Here is a 10,644-nt window from a genome sequence, read left to right on the forward strand (position 1 = left end):
GTTTCTCATAGGTTTCAGAATTTGTTTTTAATTCCCAACAATTGGTATCAGAGCCTAGGGTTAGGTTCGAGTGGGAGCAATTGCAGAGGAAGCAGAAAAGGCATCTGGAATAGAAAAGTTTGATGGCACAAATTTTGGATTCTAGAGGATGCAGATCGAGGATTATCTTTATGGGAAGAAGTTACATCTACCACTTCTAGGAGAAAAACCTACTATGAAGGACGAGGAATGGACTCTCCTTGACAGACAGGTACTGGGAGTTATAAGATTAACTCTGTCTAGGTATGTTGCACAAAACATTGTGAATGAGAAGACTACAGCAGATCTGATGAAGGCTTTGTCCAACATTGTGAAGGAGAAGACTACAGTAGATCTGATGAAGGCTTTGTTTGGTATGTATGAAAAACCATTAGCAAATAACAAGGTACATCTCATGAAGAAATTATTTAATTTGAAGATGGCAGAGAATGCATCAATCAGTAGCCCAACATCTGAATGAGTTTAATACTATCACAAATCAATTATCGTCTGTAGAAATTGATTTTGATGATGAGATTCGTGCACTGATCGTTTTGGCTTTGTTGCCAAACAGTTGGGAGGCAATGAGGATGGCAGTAAGCAACTCTACCGGAAAAGAAAAACTGAAGTATAATGATATACGAGATTTAATTCTGGCTGAAGAGATTCGCAGAAGAGATGCGGGTGAAACCTCAGGATCTGGCTCTGCCCTAAACCTTGAGACCAAGGGCAAAGGTAATGACCGAAATTCAGATCGGGGTAGATCAAAATCCAGAAACTATAATCGAAACAGAAGTAAATCTAGATTTGGCCAAAAGGGACAATGCTGTAACTACAGGAAAACGGGTCATTTTAGGAGACAATGCAAAAGTCTTAAAAATAAGAGTGAGGATGATTCTGCTAATGCTATAATAGAAGAGGTACAGGATGCACTACTTCTTGTAGTAGACAGTTCACTTGAAAATTGGGTTTTGGACTCAAGAGCTTCGTTTCATACCATTTCACACCATGAAATCATACAGAACTATGTAGTAGGAGATTTTGGTAAGGTGTATTTGGATGATGGTACAACCTTAGATGTTGTGGGTATGGGAAACGTCCGAATGTCGTTGCCCAATGGGTTTGTTTGGTAACTGGAAAAGATACGACATATTCCTGCCTTGAGAAGGAATTTAATTTCTGTCGGACAGCTTGATGATGGGCATGCAATGTTGTTTGCTGGTGGCACTTGGAAGGTTATAAAGGGAGCTAGAGTATTGGCTCGTGGAAAGAAATCTAGTACTCTATACATGACCTTAAGTCCAAGAGACACAATTGCAGTTGCTGAAGCAAGTACTGATACAAGCTTATGGCACCGTAGACTTGGTCACATGAGTGAGAAAGGAATGAAAATGCTACTGTCAAAAGAGAAACTACCAGAATTAAAGTCCGTTGATTTTGACTTGTGTGAAAGCTGCATCTTAGGAAAGCAGAAAAGGGTGAGTTTCTTGAAAAGTGGTAGAACACCGAAGGCTTAAAAATTAGAGTTAGTGCACACAGATTTGTGGGGGCCTTCTCCCGTTGCATCCCTTGGAGGTTCAAGGTACTACGTTACTTTCATTGATGACTCAACCAGAAAGGTATGGGTTTATTTTCTGAGAAATAAATATGATGTATTTGAAACTTTTAAGAAGTGGAAGGCTATGGTTGAGATAGAGATAGGTTTGAAAGTAAAGTGTTTGAGGTCGGACAACGGAAGAGAGTACCTAGATGGAGGGTTCAGAGAGTATTGTGCTACACATGGAATCAAAATGGAAAAGACCATTGCTGGGAAACCACAACAGAATGGTGTGGCTGAGCGCATGAACAGAACTCTCAATGAGCATGCTAGGAGTATGAGGTTGCATGTTGGACTACCAAAAACTTTCTAGGCTGATGCTGTTAGTACTGCAGCTTATTTGATAAACTGAGGACCTTCAGTTCCCATGGAGTTTAGACTTCCTGAAGAGGTTTGGAGCGATAAAGAGGTAAAGTTTTCTCACTTAAAAGTTTTTGGTTGTGTTTCTCATGTTTATATTGATTCTGATGCTCGTAGTAAACTTGATGTAAAGTCCAAAATATGCTATTTCATTGGCTATGGTGATGAGAAATTTGGCTATCAGTTTTGGGATAAACAAAACAGGAAAATCATCAGAAGTAGAAATGTGATATTTAATGAACAGGTTATGTACAAGGACAGGTCAACTGTAGTGTCAGATGTCATAACGATAGATCAGAAGAAATCTGAGTTTATTAACTTAGATGAGTTGACTGAAAGTACCGTCCAAGAAAGGGGTGAAGATGATAGGGAGAATGTAGAATCACAGGAAAATCAAAATACACCTGTAGCTACGGTCCGTAGATCTTCCAAGGCCATTAGACCTCCACAGCGTTATTCACCTACTTTAAATTATCTCCTGTTAACTAATGGTGGTGAGCCAGAGTGTTATGATGAAGCCTTGCAGGATGAAAGTTCAAGCAAGTGGGAGTTAGCCATGAAGGGTGAGATGGATTCCTTGTTGGGGAATCAGACATGGGAACTAACTGAATTACCAGTAAAGAAGAAGGCTTTGCACAACAAGTAGGTATACAGAATAAAGAACGAACATGATGGTAGCAAGCGCTACAAAGCCAAATTAGTTGTCAAAGGGTTCCAGCAAAAGGAGGGCATTGACTTCATAAAAATATTTTCTCCAACTGTGAAGATGTCGACAATTAGACTGGTACTGGGAATGGTGGCTGCAGAAAATTTACATCTTGATCAGTTAGATGGGAAAACGACATTCCTTTATGGTGACTTGGAGGAAGACGTCTACATGATTCAGCCAAAAGGGTTCATTGTCCAGGGACAAGAGAATTTAGTCTGCAAATTGAGAAAGAACTTGTATGGTCTAAAACAAGCTCCAAGACAGTGGTATAAGAAATTTGATAGTTTTATGCATAAAATTGGGTTCAAGAGATGTGAAGCTGATCACTGCTATTATGTTAAGTTTTTTGACAATTCTTACATCATTTTACTTTTATATGTAGATGATATGCTCATTGTAGGGTCTAGCATTGAGGAGATTAATAATCTGAAGAAGCAATTGTAAAAACAGTTTGCAATGAAGGATTTGGGAGCTGCAAAAAAAATCCTTGGAATGAGAATTATTAGAGACAAGGCTAATGGTACATTAAAGCTTTTACAGTCAGAGTATGTGAAGAAAATTCTCAACAGGTTCAACATGAATGAAGCTAAACCAGTGAGCACACCCTTGGGTAGTCATTTCAAACTAAGAAAGGAATAGTCACTGAAGATAGAAGAAGAAAGGGACCATATGAGCAAGGTGCCCTATGCTTCAGCTATTGGCAGCTTGATGTATGTTATGGTGTGTACAAGGCCAGACATTGCACATGCAGTGGGAGTTGTGAGCAGATTCATAAGTAGGCCAAGAAAGCAACATTGGGAGGCAGTAAAGTGGATTCTGAGATATCTGAGGGGTTCATCAGATACATGTCTTTGCTTCACAGGTGCAAGTTTGAAACAGCAGGGTTATGTAGACGCTGATTTTGCTGGTGATAATGATAGTAGAAAGAGTACTACTGGATTTGTATTTACTCTGGGTGATACAACTATATCTTGGGCTTCAAATTTGCAAAAGATTGTTACTTTATCTACTATAGAAGTTGAGTATGTTGCAGCAACTGAAGTTAGAAAGGAGATGATTTGGCTACATGGTTTCTTAGACGAATTGGGTAAGAAGCAGAAGATGGACATTCTACACAGTGACAATCAGGGTGCAATTTTTCTTGCCAAAAATTTGGCTTTTCATTCAAAGTCAAAACACATACAGACAAAATACCACTTTATCCGTTACCTTGTTGAAGATAAGTTGGTAATACTTGAGAAGATATGTGGATCTAAGAACCCGACAGACATGTTGACTAAGGGTGTTACTATTGAGAAACTGAAGCTGTGTGTAGCTTCAGTTGGTCTTCTAGCTTGAGGATAGGAGGTTGAGTTGCAGGGATGAGAGATTGTTCATTCGGGAGGATTGCAGTTGATATTGGTGATTGAACTAGTCTCCAAGTGGGAGATTTATTGGGCTTTTGTGAAACCTAGTTGTGTTAAATTTGGATGATGACCCGTCCTTTATTTAATGAGAGATTTCTATCCTAAGGCTTAGTCCATGGAGTGAAGGCACAAGCCGTACTCGTGGGGGTTCGAGGGCAACGCCCTCGAGAAAATTTTTTAGGCCCATTCGGAACGGAACCCTATGCGCAACATATAAAAGGATTGCTTTTGGGTGATTAAGGTTTGTGATCAAACTTCGAGAGAGAGCGAAAGGGAGAGTATTGTATCGCTACACTCTTTGTAATATTTCTCCCTGATAATAGTGAAATCCCTGCAACTTCGTGGACGTAGGCAAAATTGCCGAACCACTTAAATACTATCTTGTGCATATAATTCATTTTTCTTTGGCGTGTTTTCTTTCTCTATTTTGTTTCTCACAGGTTTCAGAATTTATTTTTAATTCCCAACAATGCACCAATTAATTAATAGAATAAAATATAATAAGGATAATGGCTATCAACTTATATTTTAATTTAATTATGATTATATTTCTAGAAAAAAATTGATTTAATTATCATCAATTGTTATAAAAGTAAATTACATATTTACGTTGCAATCTTAAAATATTAATAATTTTTTATGGGTCAATTTTAAGATATTAATCAATTTATTAAATTAAAATTTTTTTGGGTAGTTTCAAAATTTCAAAATCAAATTTTGTATGTGCTTTTTTGGGTGGCAAGCAAGTAATTAACCTCCTGTCATCAAATACTTTTCAATACTTATCCACCTCCCAGCCTTATATTATTGTTAATTATTTTAGCAACAAATGGGTCAACAACGAATACATCAAATCAATGCTAGCTTAATGTATTACGATTAATTATACCTTAAAATTTATATGAATTTGAATCAAATCTAATTAATATTCTAACTTTTCCTCTTATTTATTTTAAAAAAAAGTAAAACAACTAGTTTGCATATTTTTGGAAATTATAAAGGAGTTTAATTTTCATAATGAATTACAAGAAACCTCCTTGTTTTTGAGTCAAACCATAAAGAAAATATTTATATATACATTTTTTAAATTTAATTGTAAATAACTATAAGCAAAAACACTTTAAGATTAATGGACACGAAATATATATTATATAAGCCCATTTGTAAGATTGGCGGAATAAAGCACTAGGTAGAAGATTACAAGAGTTTATTATAGAAATGAATCGGAGTTTATTATAGAATCAATGTATTCTCCTCATAGTGAAATGGTATTAAGTCCCTTAAATTAGTTTATAAAAGTAGACCATGGGGAAAGAAAGGTAAGGCATCTATTTCCTTATTCTTAATCTTAATCTAATATAAGTGACGACAGCTAAACCAAAGTTCTTTCAAGTTCTTTTTTTCCCCCTTTATTGCAAGTGATTGTCAAAAAGTTATGATCGTAAATATTTAGGTGTTGATTTCTTATGTGAGTAGGTAGAGTGTAACACCCCAACCCCGAAGGGCCTGGGATATTAACTTTTTACCATTAATTTACAGCGGAAGCAAATAAATTCAATTATTATTAAACCAAAACGCTAATTATCCATATTACAATCACTTATTTCAAAAGAAAAAAATTACACAAACATAAATATCTGAAATCATACTAATATTTCTAGTCAATCTTTATTTTTCTAATCCCCACCCGCATGCTTACTAAGCCTGATTTCCGACATGCCTTTTAAAGTTATTTGAAATAAAAATATGATTGGAGTGAGACGACGCTCAGTAAGTAAATAAGATTATTATTAGTGTGTGGCCAAAATGAGTTTTTTTAAAATTTCGTAAAACAATATTTAATAATATAACTTTAAAATTTCTTTTAGAATAAATATAAATTTAAAAATTTCTGCATAAAACTTTTGTCATCAATTACAACAGTAAAATTTTATAATCATATACTAAAACTGTTAAATTAAACTTTTAACTTTAAAACTGTAAAAATATTTAATGATAAACATGCATATACTTTTCCTTATACGTTTTTCTTAGATCGTCATTTAAGCACCAGAATGATCCCTTTCATGTAAACTTACACTTTTCCTTCAAATCATCAGTAACTTTGTACACGTAATTAAATATGTATAAATATATATTATAAAAACCATCCTTAGGCCTGTTTGCCGTAAGTCATGTTTACCCCCATGACTGGGTTGTGCGGTCCGAAGACTGGACTTAACTGGTTGGCAGACCAAACTAAATCAACGTACGTAAAATTTAAGTGAGATTTTCCTTATTAAGTCCTGGTCCGGAACCAGGTGTGCACTCAGGAGAAATTCACTAACATAAATAACCACTCTATAAACAGTGTGGGTGCACTCTGATCCGTATAAACTTTAAACTGCGCTACCGAGCATCTGTAACTTTGAACTTTCGTTGCCATAAGGGGTTTTAAAATCATCTTATTATAATTTATGCAATTTAAAATAATATCATAAAAATCTCATCTTTACTCATATTTTCATAAAAAAAATACAACGTAGAAATAAACTCATGCCACACAATTTTTGTGTTAAAAATATATATAATTTTATTTTTTAAATAGAAAAAAATGATAAAAATTTACCCGAGGGGATTAAAACATTTCTTAATCCAAAAATAGATGCAAGTATATTAAAGATAGAACTGGTATAATTAAATATGCGTAAAAATAAACTCACGGAAATTTTGTAGAACTAATTAACATAATTGAAATTTACTTATAAAATAAACTCGAGTATGAATTTTAAATAAAAAAGAAACTAACATAATCAAAATTTACTTACCTTCTTCCTTACGAACACTATAACTATCTCTAAGAAATGAGATCGGAAAGAGTGAGTGATTGAGAACTTATTCAAAAATTCTCTCTCCACCACAATTTTTTTCACTTACTAATCCTTCTCTTCCTTGGAAAATTGTTGTGAAAAATGAAGGTTGAGAGCTTCCTATTTATAGGAAAATTTTGGGGAAGAAATGGAATTTATAAAAGTGTGGGGAGATGGGTGAAATTATAATTTTTAAAAATTAAGGGATGGGTAAGGTATGGGTTGAGTATGGGATGGGGATGGAGGCCATGTGGGAGTGCTTGCTACCATTCCCATTAAATAAAATTTTATTTAATCACTTACCTAATTAATTAATCAATTAGTTAATTAATTATTTTATTATTTTATTATTTTATTATTTTTATTAATCAATATTATCATTATTATTATCATTGTTATTACTTTTAAATTATTTTAATATTTATTTATTTTATTATTTATTTTTGAACAAGAATTAAATTTAAATTTTGAAAACTCATGTGGGCCCCATACAACTTCAAGACCCAAATGGATCCTACGAAACTCCAATAATCCTCATACGATTTTATGAATCCTACATAGTTTCGAGACTCATGTAAACCTCCACACGGTTTCGGGACTCATGTGGGCCCCACACAGTCTTATGGGCCCTGCATAAGATACTTATATTGTTATTATTTTATCATATATTTCTACAAATTATGTCAGTCAAAACATTATTTTATGTACTTATTTACGTATATAAACAGTGTCTACCCTATTTTATCCTATGAAATTCCATTTTGACCAGGCTGACCTCTAGGGAGCGACTGAGCCGCAATGGTCTCTGAGCACTCGCTTAGACAAGGTCTTTCTTAGGCATCAAACATGGAATCAAGAATCCTAACAGAGAAACACTTTCGTTTTGATACTAACTAAATTACCATCATTATTATTCATTCATTTTTTTTTTTCTTTTTGGGTTATTACATAGAGTATATGCTAGTTAAGGCCCCACTATTTCTTAAGAGTATGACAATCTTTGTAACAAGGATGAATTTTAAAAAATAAAAAGCCATTGATTTGTTTTTTCGATTAAAAAAATTGCGTTCTATTAGTGAAATATACTTTCTATCTTAGACAAATATAAACTTTCCATTTTTTCAATTATTTCATGTATATATATACCCTTGTAATCCTTGTAATTTGAGTGAATCAATAGAGAGAATTATTCTTCTCTAATTTTAACATGGTATTAAAGCAAAGTTCAAAAATAAATTCAAAACCTAATTTTTTCTTCCTTTTCCCTAATTTTCTTTGTCGCAACCTCCCGCAGCCTCTCGGTTCTTTGTCGTCGTCTCGGTTCTTCCGTCTCTCTATAGTAGACAGCAGCGGACGACCTTGCTTCCCGATGGCCGTCCCTACCCTACGACGTCTCAGCTTTTCGCTCCACCTCGTCCATCTCCGCTTATCCTTCGTTGATTAATCTTTTTCGTCGTTGTCAACTCGTCCTCATCACTCGTCACTGGCAGACTACCCCTCTCAGTCTCTCTTGGCTGCCTTTATGTTTTTAACGTTCTCTCGTTCCTCCAGTGGCATCTCCTTCTCAGAGTTTTTCACCGTCGCACCGACGGTGAGAGTTTTCCTTTCTCGCTTTAACCGTATCTCTCAATTCGGCGAAGCCAGTGCAGCAGATTCCTGGTAGTTTCTCCCGACGATCATTTCTCAGTTCGGCGTTCAGTCTTCATTCTCGGCGCTCTCTCGAACTGTCGCCGTTGGCATCCCTCTCTACTTGTGTTAGCTCTAGTCCGGTGTTCTCTCAGTTCTCCGGCTTCTTTGATATCCATAAAGTTGATCTTTGATATATATCTGTTGAGAATTGAAAATTAATAGTATATCTCTAGAAAGTATTGAACACCGAAGAACACCACAATATATCCAAGCATTCTGCTTAACCTTGGATTTCCCTTATATGCAAAAGCCCTAAAGCCCTGGAGTTGTGTACCTATCGGTATTGGTCCTTGAAGATTGTTGTCTGAGACATTAAGGAAAGCCAAGAAATTGAGGCTAGTCAATGATTGAGGGATTTGGCTAGATAGATGGTTGTTGGATAGGTCTAGTGTTTCCAAGTTTCGAAGATTGGATATTTGATCTTAGATTTCCAAGTGTTTCCAGTTGTTTTGCCAATTGATCCTCAGTTAAGAGCTCTCAATCTGTAGGCTGCAAGTATAATCCTCGTCTTAGTTTCGGTTTGCCTTAGTGGTCTCAACACTCCGACGACACCTTCTACTTCTCTGATTAAACTCGAAGATTATCAAATCGAAGGTTTATAATTTTTGGTCGTTGCAAAGCTCTGAGTTGACCCAATTCAGCATTTTTTTATTTATCTGAACTATCTGACGTTATGGAAACATCTGGTTCTTCAATAGCTGAAAATAATGTCATAGGTTCTTCAACCTATTCTGAGATTGCTATCCCTGGTCTCACCAGCGAACAATACTGTCAACTCTTGGATCTTTTATCACCCTTGAACACCAACTCTGCCAATTTTGCTGGTAACCTCGCCTCTTGTCATTCTACTTCTCTTTCTAACACTGAATGGATTGTTGATTCAGGTGCCTCTGATCACATAACTTCCAATTTGTCTTCTCTTGATAATATTTAGCTTCTCAATTAGTCATGCCCTATTAAGCTTCCAAATGGTGACATTGTTTCTGTAACTTATATACTATGTAGTTTTCTCCTACTTTCTCTCTTTCTAATGTTCTTTATGTGCCTTCATTTAAATTTAACTTATTATCCGTCAGCAGACTTACCAAGGATCTCAATTGTGTTGATATATTTTTTCCCACCTTTTGTGTCTTTCAGGACCTATCAACGAGGAGACTAATTGGAACGTGTGAAGTACGGGATGTGCTTTACCACTATAAACCTCCCTCCGCCTCAGTTTTCCACTCTCAATGTGCTTCTGACACTACTCTTTGGCATCAACATCTTGGTCACCCTTCAATCTCATGTATTCCAAAAACCTTAAATATTTCTTCTTCTCATCTGCCTTGTGATGCTTGTGCTAGAGCAAAGCAGACTCATTTATTTTTTTCTTTAACTACAACTAAGAGCACATTTTGTTTTGATCGGCTTTTTTGTGATATATGGGGTGGTTATCCTACGACTTCACTTTCTGGTGCACATTATTTTTTAACAATTGTGGATGACTACTCACGTGCTACATGAGTCTATCTTATACGCATGAAATCTGATACTTTCTCTTGCCTTACGAATTTTTACGTCATGGTTAAAAATAAGTTCAATTGCACTATTAAGCACGTGCGCACTGATAATGGTAGAGAATTTTTATCCACTTCACTCCAAAATTTTTTCAATGATCAAGGTATTCTTCATGAGCGCACATGTGTGGATACACCTCAACAGAATGGTGTTGCTGAACGTAAACGTCGTCATCTTCTTAATGTGGCTCAGTGTTTACGTTTTCAAGCTAATCTTCCCATATCTTTTTGGGATGAATGCATTCTCACAGCCACTTATTTAATTAACCGCACTCCTTCACCTAGCCTCAATCATAAGTCCCCTTATGAACTTCTTTTTCAGAAACCACCGTCCTATACACACTTGCGAGTGTTTGGGTGCTTGTGCTATGCCCAAACTACTCGTCAACACCGTGATAAATTCTCTCCCTGTGCTCTTCGATGTGTTTTTTTAGGTTAGCCTACTCATTATAAGGCTTTT

This window comes from Malania oleifera, chromosome 10 (assembly GCF_029873635.1).
Source record: "Malania oleifera isolate guangnan ecotype guangnan chromosome 10, ASM2987363v1, whole genome shotgun sequence".
In the NCBI taxonomy this organism is placed as follows: Eukaryota; Viridiplantae; Streptophyta; class Magnoliopsida; order Santalales; family Ximeniaceae; genus Malania; species Malania oleifera.